Source organism: Pristis pectinata, chromosome 4 (assembly GCF_009764475.1).
Source record: "Pristis pectinata isolate sPriPec2 chromosome 4, sPriPec2.1.pri, whole genome shotgun sequence".
NCBI classification, from domain to species: domain Eukaryota; kingdom Metazoa; phylum Chordata; class Chondrichthyes; order Rhinopristiformes; family Pristidae; genus Pristis; species Pristis pectinata.
The window spans coordinates 83,613,241-83,630,889 of NC_067408.1; the positions used below are offsets into that span (position 1 = coordinate 83,613,241).

General features: G+C 40.4%; 1 protein-coding gene across 6 annotated transcripts in view; it reads left to right on the forward strand.

The window, feature by feature from the left end:
* Positions 1 to 17,649, forward strand: part of lsamp (limbic system associated membrane protein) — a 1,650,453-nt gene that overhangs the window by 1,335,392 nt on the left and 297,412 nt on the right. The window lies entirely within an intron of this gene.

Genomic DNA, 17,649 nt, shown 5'->3' on the forward strand with positions numbered 1-17,649 from the left:
GCCCTTTGGCCCAACTCATCCATGCTGATCATGGTGCCCACCAAGCTAGCCCCATTTGCTTGCATTTGGCCCATATCCCATTAAACCCCTCCTATATTTAACTAAATGTCTTCTAAATGTTGTTATTGTACCTGCCTCAACCACTTACTCTGGCAGCTCATTCCATATATGTTCCACCCTCTGCATTGGAGAAATTGCCCCTCAGGTCCCTTTTAAATCTTTCACCTCTCACCTTACACCTATGCTTTCTAGTTTTTAGTTCACCTTCCCCAGGAAAAAGGAATATGTGCGTTCACTCTATCTATACGTCTCATGATTTTATACACATCTATAAGGTCGCCCCTCAATCCCCTACGTTCCAACAAATAAAGTCCCAGCCTGCCGATCCTCCCTATTACTCAGGCCTTTGAGTCCTGGCAGCATCATTTTAAATCTTCTCTGCACTCTTTCCAGTTTTGATGTCTTTCCTACATAGGGCAACCAAAACTGTATACAATACTCTAAGTCTGGTCTCACCAATGTCTTGTACAACTGCAATATAACGATACAGTGCCATAATGGATGAAGCCAAATGCTGCCTTCACCACCCTGTCTACCTGTGACACCGCTTTCTGTGAACTATGTACTTGTACTCACAGGTCCCTTTGTTCTACAACACTCCCTAGGGCCCTACCATTCACTGTACAAGTCCTACCCTGGTTTGACTTCCAAAATGCAACACTTAACACTTAGCTGAATTGAAAGCCATTTGCCAAACCTCGGCCCACCTACCTAGTTGATCAAGATTACCCTGTAATTTTTGATAACCTTCTTCACTCTCTATTATACCACTTATTTTAGTATCATCTGCAAACTTATCAACCATGCCTTGGACATTCACATCCAAATCATTTATAGAAATTACGAACAACAAAGGCCCTGGCTCTAACTCCTGTGGCACACCACTAGTCATAGGTCTCAAGTCTGAGAAAGAAGCTTCGACCATCACTCTCTGCTTCCTAGCCTTGAGCCAATTATGAATCCAATTAGCTATCTTTCCTTAGACCCCATCCGATGTAATCTTCCAGACTAGCCTGCCATGTGGGACCTTGTCAAAAGCCTTGCTAAAGTTCACATAGATGACATCCACTGATATACCTTCATCTATCCTATGGGTTACCTCTTCGAAAAAAATCACAAGACACGATTTCCCACACACAAAGCTATGCTGACTATCCTTAAATAGACCTTGTTTATCCAAATGTTGATAGATCCTGCCCCTCAGAATTCCCAGCAGTAACTTACCCACCACTGATGTCAGACTCACTGGTCTGTAGTTCCCCGGCTTGTCTTTGCAGCCCTTCTTAAATAATGGTGCAACGTTACCCACTCTCCAGTCTTCTGGAACTTCAAATGTTCATTCAATTTGGATCATTCTATTAAGCTGATGTTGTCAGTCACAGTCTCAGAAACAGTTATTCAGTCATGAAGGTTATGAAATTGTCAAGATTTCTCGCAGAGCCTGAGTGAGTCTGAGGTGAAGAGAACACAATCAAAAAGGTGGAGAACTGTGGTTAACATAGAGTCTTGGTTTCAATTTGCAACATTCCGCCTCTTCAGAGTCCTACATGATAATTATTGTTAAAAATACGAGAAAGACCACTGTTAATGTTGGATGTAGATTTGGTATTTCAGAACATAGTGAAGCTGGTACCTGTTATATTTCAGTATAATGCTTAAGCATCTGTTTCTCAGATATAGAACAGAGGTTGAAGCATCCAGTGGACTGGCTGGTGCATGGACTTATTATGTGATCTAAATGGTATAATCCACGAGACCTATTTTAATCACTAATCATTGAACAAAAATAATGAACCAATATCTATTGTTAATCATTTTTGTGACTCTGGGTTGTCCCAGCCTTTTGCATGTCATTGCAATAAGTCTATCCCTCAACTGATGTTGCTAACAAGCAGTCAGGGCCCAAGCAGAGCTATCTAAAGTACTCATCCACTGCATAGTGGTTAGTTGCCACTTTGTAGTTTAAAGCTGATGGTCAACTTCCGAGTATTTGCTGATTAAGTAAGGTGGATTCTGCTGAAAAGTTTCTGTTGGATGCCTCCGCAACAGTTTTATTACTGCCATGTGTGGTTCTGGTTGGGTGTTGGGCATTGAAGTTGTTAGAATATGGGGAATTACAAGGCAGAGTGGAAAGCACCTCTCAGAAAATTGAGGGCAAGTGTTTTCTGAAAATTACGCCTTGCTATGTTTTCAATGGACTTTTAGGAAGCATAATTGCTTACCTTTCAAAAATACAGCTTGTCAGTGAGCTGTGTTACCTTCACAAATGTGTAGTGACAGTCCTGTGTGTTTCTTTGCATGGCCTCCTTTCTGCAATAGCCAGATATGTCTGTGGTCACCTTCTGTTGAAGGTGGTGCAGATAGTCATGAAAGTAAGCCACCTGTTGCTCTAGCCCTTGAATGTTTGGCTGTGAGCTACACCTCTTGGCATCCACTGGGATGGACTAATCTTTCTGCTCGGTGAGTTAACTCAATATTCAGCCATAATTTTCAGCCTGACCTATGGCAAAATGCTGTTGCCTGTAGTTGGGTTTACAGCATCAATCAGAGAGGTTCTAGGTAGTTGGGAGGTGAGTCCCTTGTGATCACAGAACTTATATTAGAATAAATTAAGATTTTGGTCAATGATGATCCCAAACAAGTGAATGATGACTGACTAGAACCAAGACCACTTTCAAAAGATGCTGCTCAGCACTCCTTTGGTTCTGCCAGCAGAAGAACCTTCATGGGATTGAGCAGGTTAAAATGATGTCCTGTGAGAATGGAGAGGGATCCCAGTTGAATCTTGCTGGCTCCTGTCTTGGGTTCCGAATAGCTGGACTGGGTTAAAATTAACTCTGCAATGTGAGTTGACTTCTCTATGATTCCGTTATAAAATCTTCACGCCCACTTTTATTTTGACACACACGTACAGGAATTACAGCCATGCTGCATTTGCAAACATCAGCATCAGCAGCAGAAGTAGATAAAAATCCCTAAGACTGTGGAAGTTTAATTATAACAGGAATATATCAGTAGTTTATGTCACAGAAGGAGATGTGGGTGTTTATAATACAGAATGTCGATAGGTGACGCCATGGGTATCATATCCATTAAGGGAATGTGCAGAATTCTCTTTAAACTTAAATGATTTGTTATTGTTCAGACCCAAGTAATGCAAGTTTATACTTGGACACCACAACACAGTAGTGATTATAAATTTTGCAATAATCTTGTGCAATCTGCAGTTGAACTTGAAGGTTGTCCGTCATCAAGTGCAGCATTTACAAACAGGGACTGACATACCCATATGGACCTCTGCAGCCACAGTGGACCTGGCAGCATATTGAATACATGATCTAGGGCAGATTTTTAGAGTCACTCAAGCCTGAAGGAGCCTATGATGAAAATACAATCTGCTTTCCTGCAGACCCACAGTGACCAAACTCAGACTCTGTGGGGATTAGTTTTTTCTGACTGTCCTATGAGCTCTTCTTTCAAAGACTGCTGATCATCTTAAAAGCATCCCCAGAACACTTCTGTTAGAACTTTCTCCTTTGATGTTAAGTCATGTCACGTGGTGAATGACATGAGATTCCTGTTGACCAAAACTTAAGGGTTTCACCTAATATTTATCTCAACATTCTGGTCAATCTCAAACAATGTCTATTTATTTGACTGAATGAAGAATAAAAATTCCTTTTAAAGCTTTCTATTTTAAAACATGATTCTATCTCATTTCATCTCTTCATATCTTTGAAAGGTTTTTAAAAAGGAGGAATTTGGATAATTAGGTTTTGAAGAAAATCAAGGAATAAAATTTTTGCCGAGAGTGAGAACTACTTGCTTGGCATTTACTTTATTCAATTAGCTGCCAAAGGTATAAATTTGACACATGTGGATAATGTGGCAAATGATTCCTGAGACAAAACATTAAATGTTTGGTTGTGGAAAGGACAACAATTCGCGAAGCAGGTGGATGTGTTTCCTGTCAATAGAACAAGACTTAGAATGGATCCTTGAACAGTTGATAATGCAGGAGTGCCTCCAAGGAGTATTCTTAACACCTTCAAACTCTTCCTGGATTCTGTGCAGACAGGAATTGGTGGGAAACCTTGCTGTATTTCCATCAACTGACTCATGTAATGATATTCTGGGTATTAAAAATACATTTCTTAATCATTTTACTTCTGCTTTTTCTTCCTCCATCTTCTGGCTCTTGCTTTGCTGCCTCTATTTGCCCCTTCACAGTGGTCTTCCTTTTGCTTTATCCATTCACATTTCTAAAATGACCACAGACTGAGTTCCATTTGGGTATATCTTGGGGATCTGTTTTTTTTTTGGAAAAAGGAGGAATGTCAGTGATCAGACAGTTCAAAGGCCATTGAAGGCCCAAATTATCCAACAGCTAAGTAACTCCTTTATAGAACATCCAGGAGCTTACAGAGGCTCTTCTGTTTTCCAAAAGAAAAATTATGCTACATGTTAAGTCATGATTTTTAGCTTGTTCTATCATAGGTGCCTCACTATTAGTTATGTATCACTGCCTTGAGTATTCTTTTTAGTGGGATCATCCAGGCTACGACTTGGGATAGCAGAAACAGTAGATAAGTTGATAGAAACAGCAGGCTAGTCAAAGTGATTTGCGTTCAAAAGCAAATAGTTCATTGCTTTCCCCACATAGAAGCAGGAGCTTCATGACAAGCTGGAGCAATCTTATTGAGTGACATGATTCCTTTGAGTAGGAGCCAAGCTTTCCACAAATCACCATGGCTTCTCACTTCATCAATCCTATCACCTGCTTCAGTGTGAAAGAGTTCAGCTCATTTTTCTGCCAAGCACAACTACAGTCATGCAATTCCCCTGAGGAATATAAAGAGTGCAGGAAGATACTTAAAAAAGAGATTAGGACTGTGAAAAGAGACCATCAAATTTCCTTGGCAGGTAAAACCAAGGAGAATCCTAAATCATACCATAAACATATTAGGAGCAAAAGGGTAACTGGGGCTTGGGACCAAAGGGGTAATCTATGTGTGGAACCAGGGGTTATGGACGAGGTCCCAAATAAATTCTGCTTGTCTATATTCACAAGGAGAAGGACACTGAACAAATTCAGTTCAGGGAAGGGTACGTTGATAGTCTGGAGCATGTCAGTATTAAGAAAGTGGAAGTGTTGAGATGTCGTGGAATGCAGAAGAGTGGATAATCCTTAGGGCTGGGTGAGATCTATCCCAGAATGCTATGAAAACAATGGTGGCGATTGTTGTGGCCCTGATGGGGATTTTTGCATCTTCGTTAGCCACAGGTGAGGTACCAGAAGACTGGAGGATAGCTAATGTTGTTATTATTTAAGAAGGGCAGTAAGGATAAGCCAGGTAGCTACAGGCTGGTGAGGCTTATAGCAGTGGTAGGGAAATTATTTGAGAAAATCTGAAGGGACAGGAATTATGCAATTTGTAAAGGCAGGGACTGATTAGGAATAGTTAACGTGGCTCTGTACGGGGAAATCTGTCTCACTAATTTGGTTCAGTTTTTGAGGAGGGAACAAAGAAGATTGAAAAAGGCAGAGGAGAATATTTGGTCTATATGGACTTCAATAAAGCATTTGACAAGGTGCTGCATGGCAGGCTGGTCCAGATGATTGAAGCCATGGAATCCAAGGTGAGCAAGTTATTGAATTCAAAGTTGGCTTACTGATAAGAGGTAGAGAGTAGTGATGAAAGGATGGTTTTTCTGAGTGGATCAGTGCTGGGACTTGTATGTGTGAAAATAAGAGGCATGATTAAGCAAGTTTGTAGACAATGTGAAGATTCAACATCATTTAAATGATTTTGTGGATCGCTAAGAAGGTTGTCTGAGACCACAGCAGGATAGAAATCAGATGGGAATTTGAATGAAGCATTAACAGATGGAATTAAATCCTGACAAGTGTGAGGATTTTGGGAAATAAAATGGGGTAGAACATGTGCAATAAATGGTAGGGCACTAAAGAATATTGACTGATGGAGAGACCTTGAAGTCCGTCCAGAATTCCCTGAAAGTGGAAATACAAGTTGGGTCTTGTGGTGAAGAAGGCATATAACATGCTTGCCTTCATAGGTCATGGCATAGAATGTAAGAGTTGGGTTGCCTCGTTGCAACTTTACAAAGCACTGATTAGATTGCACATGATGTATTGTGTCCAGTTCTGGTCACCAAAGATATGATTGTGCTGGAGTGAGTCCAGGATGTTATTTGAATTGAAGGACTTAAGTGGTGGGAAGAGATTGGATAGGCTGGGCTTGTTTTTTTCTGGAGCTGAGGTGGCTGAAGGGTGACCTATCAGAAATATACAAGATTGTGAGAGACATGGACAGGATAGATGATGGAAATCTTTTTCCCATGGTAGTGGTATTAAAAACTAGAGGGCATAGGTTTAAGATAGGATGAACAAGTTTTAAAAAGGATGTGAGGGGTAAGTTTCTTTTAACACAGTGGTTAAGATCTGGAATGTGATGTCAGAGGAAGTGGTGGAATTGGATACAATTACTTCATATAAGAGGCATTTAGGTAGCTTAAATAGCCAAGGCATAAAAGGATATGGTCCTAATGTGGGCAAATGGGATTAGTGTAGATGGGCAAAAGTATCAGCATGGAGGTAGTGGGCTGAAGGGCCCATTTCTGCTGTATGACTCTAACTCCAAGATCATGTAAATAAACACTTGCTTTTCTGGCAATGTTCTTCAATTTAATGCAACCCCAGTCCTACAATTCTTCAGCCAGAGAAGTGCTGGAAAGTTGGAGGTTGGGAACCCAGGATAGCTATGATTTATGATTTCTTAAGACAGCAGCTAAGGACTGCACTTGATTAGAGTTACTGTGGAGAATACCATTGATATGTATTTCAAAGGTGTACTTCAAGTGCTACATGAACCCAAGGTGTTCTTCAATGTGATCCAGCTGGATTCTGATGAGCTCCCTCCTGCACAGAATCTGTTTTAAAAACTAGTCTCCTTGGCCTAGTGGAGGAAGTTACTAAATGATCAGCAGGAAGATTCAACAGAGAAGCAGCAGGAGGGTGTCTGCCATTTCTAATTGTTAAAGTGGAACATAATCCAGCCAATTTTATGGACAGGTTTTTTGGCCTTACCATTGCGACAGCTTCACAGTACAGAAAGCAATTCAGGGCCTCACCATGAGGTAGTAGGCCAGATCCAAACCATAATTTCCAGTAGGTACCAATTTTGCAAGAAGTAGTTTCCTTTCTCAAACTCTGCAAAATGGGGCCTATGATAATGAGAGTAAAACTCCCTTCAGTCTATTTGGTCCTAGTTCAACAAATAATGGAAAATGATACAATATTATCCTTATACACAACAGAGACTTAACCAATAAGGAGATTTGTTCAATGGAAGGGAATGACCAGTGGAGTTCCATGATGACTTAGGCAAGGTAAGCGGTGGAAACTAAACTTGCCTTGAGTATATTCTACTTAATTTGGGATTTTCTACTGGAACCATATCAAAGGAATTCACAATAGAACACCTGGTTCTAAAAAATATATTACTTCGATTGTGCAGAACACTGCTGAAATATGAATTCTAAATATACCTTCAGTAGGCATTACCATAAAACACTTCATGTCTGTTCAGTGACAGCAACTGTGTGGTTGTTATTGTTGTTAGTGGAACCTGATCATTTATTTGTTATTGTTAAATCAAGTCAAATCCAATGAGGAAGTTTTGAAAAAGAAAATCAGCATCTCATTTTCTGATTGCTTTAAATAATTTGCTCTGCTTCGGTGAGTTAGCCTGGAGCAGAATTGTATTAACAATCTGTCCAACTGTGGACATTTAATTATGTAAGAAATAGAATCAGAAAGAGGCCATCATGCTGAAGCCACCTCAATCATTCAATAAGATCAGGGCTGATGCCTCAAGTCCAGTTTCTTGCCCAGTTCATTGATTTCTACAGTGTCCAAAAATCTCTTGATTAACTTTGGAAAGTGTCCATTTCTAAGCATCCACAGGTCTCTGAAGTAATTCCAAATATTTGAAACTCCCTATTCATTTCAGTCCTAAAAAGGCTGATTCCTTATCCTAGCGCTGTCCACTGTTTCAACACACTCCAATTTGAAAAATACCCTGGAACTCCCTGTCGGAATCCTGTGTGCCTCACCGAGATTACCTTCCATTCTTTTGAGATCCACTGTTTAGAGGAAAATGTTATCAATCTCTCCTCAAAGTCCAAGTCTCTTATCTCAGGAATCAATCTATTGAATTTGTGCTACTCTGACTTCAAGGCAAATAGATCCTTTAGGAAACCGAGACCAGAACTGCATGCAATACTCCGAATGAAGTCTCGGAGAAAACCTGTGTAATCTCATCAAGATACTTACTTTTGTATTACAGCCACTTTGCAAGAAAGGCCAATGTAACATTTATCTTCCTAATTGTTTGCTACATGTAAATGGCAAACTTCTGCATATCATGAACCAAGATCCTCCTCTCCCTCAAGATCTACTTGTTTCCCAGTGGTTTAAAAGAAACCTGTGTTTCCATTCTTCCTCACCTCAGTTCTTACAACATTGTGCTCCATTTCCCAGTTACTTAACCTGTGCTTATCTCTTGCAGATTCGTTGTGGCCTTCTCAAAACTTATTTTTGTATCATCAGGAAAATCAGTTGCATTGAATTGGGTCCTTTCATCAAAATAGTTAAATTGTGAATCACTGAGCGTTCAGAAGTAAAACCTCGTCAGTCACATTCTGCCAATCCAAAAATAAACCATTTATGACAATGGCCTATTTATTATCTTTTCATGAATCCATGTTAATCTTTTATCTCCAATCATGTAAGTCCTCATTTTATTTGATAATGTTTTGTGTGATACCTTATTAATGCATTTTGGAAATCCAAATGTGCTACATCTTTTGGTTCTGCCTTATCCATTTTCCAAATTACAGCCTCCAAAATCTCTCTAAAGTTGATAACATATTAAATTTGATTTAACCTTCATTAAAGCGCATGGTAATGGGGGAAACTATGCTGTCCTGAGATTGCTGATCACCTGCCTTTGGACAATACAGTTTGTCCCCCACCACCCCACCCCTCAATACCCCCACGTGGTCTTCCACTGTGATCCTGGCAGCTCGGGGCCTCTCTCAGCACAAGTGGCCAGCTCCACTGTCAGAATAGCTTTGACAGTCAATGATGTGCCATCCTCCTAGGCTCACAAGCTGTCAAAGCTGTCACTGCCATTAAATGTCCTTGACATTCACAGTTAAAATCATTTGGGACCTGCTGAAAAATATTAAATTTTTTTTTAAAAAGAAATTGAAATTATTGAAGAAGTGAAAAGATTAAACGCGTTTGCAGCTTCCTATTTTTGTTTCTCTTTTCTTAAACAGCGTGGTTACGTTTACTATCTTCCAATTTACTGTAACCATGGAAATTTGGAAAATCACATTAATACATCTGCTCTACACATCTTTTACAATCCTGGGATGCAGGGCATCGGGTCTTGTCTGGTTTTAATATGCCTAATTTCTGTAAAATAAATGAATAGAATTTCCAACAAAAACATACATTTTATTAGCTGTGGCTAGTTTTTAATACTGGAATTTTCAATGGAGAATTTTTTGACTCTGATTTTGTGTTTAAGCAGAACAGAAAGATTTGAAAAGGGATGGAAAAGATCCAAATATAAAATATTCTGGTTTAATGTTCCAGAATAATGACAAAAAAAGGTGAATATTGAAGGCAAGGATTTCATCGATTATGTTGATAATTTCAATTAAAAGACAGTCACCAGATTTGTCCTGGCGATCATTTTAAAAGACAATACAGATACGATGAAAACAAAAGAGGTATATTAAAGAAAATGAATCAAAGTACAAAGAGTTATTGGAGGAACACTTCATAAAATATGCAGTCATTGGAAGATATTTGTTTGGTCATGGTTGCTAAAATATGTTTAGAGTGAAGCATGAGGATTTGACAAAATGAACAAATATTTTAACTTGCTTTTCACAGAGATAATGACTATTGGGATTATGGAACAGACAGAATCAGGTTTATTATCATTGACATATGTCATGAAATTTGTTGTTTTGTGGCAGCAGTACAGTGCAAGACATAGTGACATAAAAATTACTATAAGTTATGAAAATAAATTAATAGTGCAGAAGAGGAACAATGAGGTAGTGTTCATGGACTGTTCAGAAATATGATGGCAGAGGGGAAGAAGCTGTTCCTGAAATGTTGAGTGTGGGTCTTCAGACTCCTGTACCTCCTCCCTGATGGAAGTAACGTGAAGAGGGCATGTCCTGGGTGGTGAAGGTCCTTAATGACGGATGCTGCCTTCTTGAGGCACCACCTCGAAAATGTCCTCAATGGCAGGAAAGATTGTTCTTGTGATGGAGCTGGCTGAGTCTACAACTCTCTGCAGCCTCTTTCGATCCTGCACATTGGAGTCTCCATACCAGGCGGTGATTCAACCAGTCAGAATGCTCTCCACTGTATATTTGTAGAAATTTGCAAGAGTCTTTGGTGACATACCAAATCTCCTCAAACTCCTAATGAAGTAGAGCCGCTGGCTTGCTTTGTTCGTGATTGAATCATTGTGTTGGGCCCAAGATAGACCCTCCTGAGATGTTGATGCCCAGGAACTTGAACTGCTCATCCTTTCCACCATTGACTCCCCCAAACCACCATCCCCCCCCCACCTCAATGAAGGCTGGTGTGTGTTCTCCCAGCTTCCTGAAGTCCACAATCAATTCCTTGGTCTTGCTAACGTTGAGTGTGAGGTTCTTGTTGCTGTACCACTCAACCAGCCAATCTATCTCCCTCCTGTACACCGCCTCATCGCCATCTAAGATTCTGCCAACAGCAGTGATGTCATTGGCAAATTTATGGATGGTGATTGAGCTGTGCTTAGCCACATAGTCATGAGTGTAGAGGGAGTAGAGCAGTGGGCTAACCATGCATCCTTGAGGTGCGCCTGTGTTGATTGTCAGCGAGGAGGACAGTGCAGAATGTAGAGCAATTTGGAGGTAACTATTGCAAAATAACTGGCAAGAGCAAGGGTACTAGTTTATGGATGTAATGGGGAAGCTAGGTGAGTATTGGGAATTCCTAATACTTCTACAAGAACCTGGCCCATCGAATACTGTAGAATAGCTACCTGCCTGGTGGGTTCAGACTAGGCTGAAGGGAAGGTAAAAGTGATTTTTGTAATTTTTTAAAGGATATCAGCTGAATCATATTGTTCTAATATCTCATTTTTACTTTACAGGAACTCATAATTGCAATGCAGTGAATGCAGAGCTTTCTGAATTAAATCACAAGCACTAAATTCACAGGCATTCAGGCAACATCTGTCTTTAACCTGAAATGTTAACTCTGTTTCTCTCTCCACAGATGCTGCCTGACATGTTAAGTGATTCCAGTATTGTTTTTTGTTTCAGATTTCCACAATCTGCACCTCTTCGATTTTCATTCATTACCAAGTGGACCCACCATTAATTTCCTGGGGTCAAAGTTGGCCTGAAACAGATTAGTCACATTTATCTTGTGCCTGTAATATGACATCAGAGTCTGGATATCTTGCACTCTCTGACTTCGCAAAGGCATTCAACCATTCATAAGATCCCTCATTTGCCAAACGCATTATAGAAAAGCCAATATTATATACTTCATAATAGCACGATGATGCTGGAGGAACCTAGCAGGCCAGGCAGCATCTGTGGAGAAAAGCAGGCGGTCAACGTTTCGGGTCAGGACCCTTCTTCAGGAGCCTGATGGGATATACCCCAGGTTACTGAGGGAGGCGGGAGGGGAAATTGCTGGGGCTGTGACTATTATCTTTGTGTCCTCTTTGACCAGGGGTGAGGTCCCAGAGGACTGGCGAGTGGCTAATGTTGTTCGGGAAATTGCTGGAGAAAATTCTTAGAGATAGGATATACAAGCATCTGGAATCCAATAGCTTGATTAGGGAAAGCCAGCATGGCTTTGTGCAGGGCAAGTCGTCTCTTACAAACCTGGTTGAGTTTTTTGACAAGGTGATGAGAGAGATTGATTAAGGTAGAACTATGGATGTCATCTATATGGACTTCAGCACGGTAGTGGACCGGTTAGCATAACGCTATTACAACGCCAGTGACCCAGGTTTAATTCCGGCTGCTGTCTGTAAGGAGTTTATACGTTCTCCCCGTGTCTGCGTGGGTTTCCTCCAGGTGCTCCGGTTTCCTGCCACGTTCAAAAGACTTTCGGGTTAGGAAGTTGTGGGCATGCTATGTTGGCACCAGAAGTGTGGTGACACTTGAGGGCTGCCCCCAGAACACTCTATGCAAAAAGGTGCATTTCACTGTGTGTTTCTATGTACATGTGACTAATAAAGATCCTAACCAAAGTTAACCATTTGACAAGGTCCCACATAATCAGTTAATCAAGAAAGTTTGAATGCATGGGGTCAGTGGAGAATTGGCTCTGTGGATCCAGAACTGGCTTGCCTGTAGAAGACAAAGGGTGGTGGTTGAAGGGATTTATTTGGGCTGGAGGCCTGCGAGTAGTGGTGTTCCGCAGGGATCTGTACTGGGACCTCTGCTGTTTGTGATGTACATAAATGACCTGGATGAGTATGTTGCTGGATGGGTTAGTAAGTTTGCAGATGATACCAAGATTGGTGGAGTTGTGAATAGTGTAGAAGACTGGTGACGGATACAGTGTGATACAGATCAGTTGCAGATGTGGGCAGAGAAATGGCAGATGGAGTTTAACCCGGATAAATGTCAGGTGTTGCACCCTTGGTAGGACTAATGTCAAGAGGCAGTACACTCTTAAGGGCAAGACCCTTAACAGTGTTGAGGAGCAGAGAGACCTTGGGGTGCAAGTCCATGACTCATTGAAAGTGGCTACACGGGTAGATAGGGTGGTTAAGGAGGCTTATGGAATGCTTGCATTTATTAATCGAGGTATTAAGTATAGGAGCCAAGAAGTTGTGATGCATCTCCATAGAACTCCAGTTAGGCTGCATTTAGATTATTGCATGCAGTTCTGGTCACCTCACTACAGGAAGGGTGTCAAGGCTTTAGAGAGGGTGCAAAGGAGTTTTACTCGGATGCTGCCTGGATTAGAGGGCATGTGTTATCAGGAGGGGCTGGACAAACTTGGGCTCTTTTCACTGGAGCAGTGGAGGCTGAGGGGTGATCTGTTGGAAGTGTATAAAACTGAGGGACATAGATAGGGTGGACAAGCAATATTTTTTTCCCGTCATTGACCAATCCAATACCAGAGGGCATGCATTTAAGGTAAGGGGGTAGGTTCAGAACAGACGTGAGGGGTACGTTTTTTTACTGAGAGAGTGGTGGATGCCTGGAATGCGTTGCCTAATAGGGTGGTGGAGGCAAATTCATTGGGGGCTTTTAAGAGGGACTTGGATGGGCACATGAATGAGAGGAAAATAGAGGGATATGGGCATTCTGTAGGAGGGATTAGCTATGTCAGCACAACATTGTGGGCCAAAGGGTCTGTTCTGTGCTGTACTGTTTGAAAAAAGAAGATATCGAAGCGGTATATACAGACTGAAGAAATGAGTGGATCGGTGGCAGATGAAATTTAATGTTGAGAAGTGTGAAGTATTGCCTGGAAGAATGAGAAGAAGCAATATAAACAAAAAGGCACAGTTCTAAATGTGGTTCAAGAAGTTAACGGTCTGGTGTCTGTATATGCATATTTCATTGAAAATAGCAGAGAAGGTTTGAAGATGGTTAAAATGAATTTGCATACGAGATCCTTGGCTTTATAAATGAGAGGCCTGGAGTATAAGCACAAGGAGCCTTTACAGAACCATGGTTTGGTCACAATTGAAGTATTTTGTCACAGTTTTGGGTGCCACACTTCCAGAAAAATGTGAAGGCTTTGGAGAGGGACTTTGCAGAAGGGATTTACTAAAATGTTTCCAATGATGAAGGACTTCAATTATGTGGATAGACTGGAGAGGCTTGGGCTGTTCTGGAAGCAGAGGAGGTTGTTGTAAGGATCTGATAGACGTATTTAAAATCGTAGATTATAGACACAGCAAATAATTAATAACACTTAGCATTGGCAGATGGTTCAAGAACTAGGGGTCATGAAGATGGTTGTGGGGCATGGTGAGGGTCTAGAATAAAGTGGTGTAGGCAGACTTGATTGTGGCTTTCAAAAGGATCTGGATATGTATCCAAAAGGAAAGAATTTGAGGGCTCTGGGAAAATCATGGGGGAGTGGGACTACCTGCATTGGTCTTAGATGGAACCAGTACAGATTTATGGGGTGAATGGCCTCTCACTGTGGTTGGAACCATTCTGTGTTTGAGTAAGCAGGGTCTACTTTTTCTATAAATATCGAGCTGTTTAATTCAGATTCAAATCATTTAATTTGTATTATTAATTTTACCCATGTAGGGATTAATGTAGATTTCATACATGTAAGATGCCATTAAACTATTCACTTCTTATACTTTGCAGAACAGAGGACAAAATCATCTTTTAACTAATGTGATCCTATTTCAAAAATTTCAAATTATTTTTTTTAAATTGCACAGCAAGCCAAGTTAGGACTGAAAACAGAAAAATATAACTTCAAAAATAAAATACCAATATTGCATTATGTACAAGAAAATTGTTACATTACAACAAACAGCAATTTAAGAACATTCATAACCATCAAGTGCCAAAGGCAATAATAACCAATCACCAGCAACAGTGAAAAGCAAGATGGTATTCTTGTTAAGGGCTCAGTACAATGAAAGAAGTCAAAACTGAGGGGTGACAGATATAATGAGAGAAAGTTATGGGTCCAGAAATCCAATTGTGTGGCCCATGATTTTGATGTGCCATGTAATTAAACTGACGTGAATAATTAATTGCAAGACATGATCAGCATATCATAGTGGATAATGCAGCCTTGAATCACATACTTTGAACCTCACCCCAAGCGGCTATTTCTGCTAACCTTTCCAGCCTAGCATTCTGAAGCAGGATGCCCACTTCAGCTCCTGAGTTTGCTGTGACGATCTTCATTTCAAGTCATCAGTATCCCTCCCACTTCCAGTTGTGGTCTTTGTTGAGAGCGGCCATCCACAGTACCTGTTGGGAATTGCTATCTCAGGAGTTCTACCCATGGTGGGACATTGTACTTTGCATGAGTACACATATACTTGGGGCTCACGACTCTCACAACTTGTGAATTGTGTGCATGAAAGTCCCGTCTTCATAACCCCAGCTAAAGCTGTTGCAGCTCAACCATCCAGTACCATTTTATCATGTTTTATTATCTGCTGTTCAATTTCTAGGCCAAGTAACTTAGAGTTGGAAAGGTTTTGGGTATCTTTATTAATGGGTTTAAAATGTGGAATACTTACTGCAGATAAGTGAACCTGTGGGGCATAACAATCAGAGAAGATGGATAAGCTACAAAATAGGTAGGTGATAATGTATCCAACAGGGACATTGTTTGAACTAGGCTGGCTGCCTGCTCCCTTCCCATTTGAAATTGCATGGGAAAATACAGGGTCTGATAAGTCCATTAAATTATTCCTTATAAAACATTGTTAGTGTAACAAAAGCCAAATCCATGAAAGATAAATCACTTAATTACAGGATAATTGAATTCTTGTACAATACAAGCAGCAAAGAACAAGCCATAAATTTAAAACATTGAAAAGCAGTGTACATCATTAGAAAAATAGTCAGCTTGGCATCAATAGAAATCTATAATTATATCCATCACAACAGCAGTAAAAATTAGAGATAATCCCCATAAATCTTAAATAGCCAAATTGTACACGAGCATTACAGAAGTAGAGCTCCACTCTTAGACTCATACAATCAGGAAAAAATAGGTTTTACTATGAATATCATTAATAATGATTTGAATGATCCATTTCTTGCATCTCGAAGCTTGCATTTCTTACATCTCCAAATGTTTGTGTAGAGAAAATATCAGAATATTTATGGCAACTCTCAGGTGGTCAGAAGTGTAATGCAAGCCTGTCCTTTTGTTTACCTGCCCCATTGTTCATCCACCACCTGTATTATTTTCTCTAGAATTTATTTTGAAAAACAAAGTTAATAGCTAAATACTATGTTCTGAATTTCCATTACTGATCTCAGCCAAGATTCAATTCTCTCCAGACCTTCCTTGGTACTTGTCTCTAAAAGCCTAAGATTGTCATAAACTCCAAATATTTGTATGTTGGAGGATCTGGTACTCTCTGAAAACAAATGAGTATGTCAGGGTGATGTGAAATACAGGTGAGAAGCAGTGCTGACAGTGGTTACTGCAATATTGAAAGACATCCATGCAAGATATACCAGACAGTTTGCAATTTCTGGGTCGTGTGTGATTCCAAGGTGAGCTTATTGCCAATTATCTGTGCTAGCACTAAGCATGCCCATATTTGCCTCTGGAACAGCATCTGATTCTCTCCTATCATCTACTGCTGAAACTGTCATTCATGTCTTTTTTCCCCATAGTCTTGACCTTTCCCAAGTAATTGGTCAGTCTTCCTTTCGATCAACCAGAGGTCATCAAATCCATATTAATGCTGGCTTAATACAAACCAGGTCCCATTTATCTGTTGCAGTTGTGTTTACTGACCAATTATTGTTAAGCATTTAACATTTGTGTGCTTGCACATTTTAAGATGATTTTCATTGCATTGTCATACGCAAACATCTTGCATCAATTTGTACTTGCAATGTTTCTGTTGCTTCTATTCGGAGTATACTTGCATTCCCTGACCATTTAGTGGTCTTGGCTTCCTGATGCATTGTGAATGAAAGTATCTTATGGTGAAATATAGGATGAACTCTGTTGTTTCTGTGCTGATTTCCCTTCCAAAGAAGATGGGAAAGCTACAATTATCTTAGTGTCCTGAGGGTCAGAATTCCTGCTGATGATCTCTAACTAATGAGCCCACCCGAAAAACTGCATATTCCTGCGCAAGTAAAAATAGTTTGGGGTTAGCTGTGTTGCTGCGCCTGATCAGTGAATCCAATCTGGCATATGAGGAATGTAAAGTTGGTCCATTTGGGATTTTGGTCACATAGTGGTTGTGTAACTGAAGTAGACTTGGACTTAGGATCTGGAAACCTTTGTTCAAATTCCATCACAGCAGCTTGGGAATTAGGTTAACTGTAAAAAATGTGTAATTTTCAAAAAAAGCTTTGTGGCCTGGTCCTGTAACTTGGAATCACCACCTACTCTAGCCTTGGGAAAAACAGAGTTAGTGCTTCAGACCAGTGATCTCTCATTAGGTGCTTTTTGTTTTTCTATTTTTTCACCAATTATCATTATTCTTCCAGAAATAGCTACCTTGAATATATTCCCTTTGATGGTATTTCTGTTTGTTTCTTCTGCCTTGTTCACCTTCTTTGTTTCCTTTCTCCCTGTATTTGATCAGATTTCTAATGGATCAGTGAAAGAACTTTAACTCAGTTTCTCTCTCTATAGACGCTGTCTGAATGAGAATTCCCTTTCCTTGCCTACCTCTCTTTTTTCTCCTCACCATCTTTTTCTCTCTCTCCTTTTCCTCTCCTTCCCTCCCCCCATGCCGCCTGCCTCCATACATTTGACCCATCCCCCAGTGG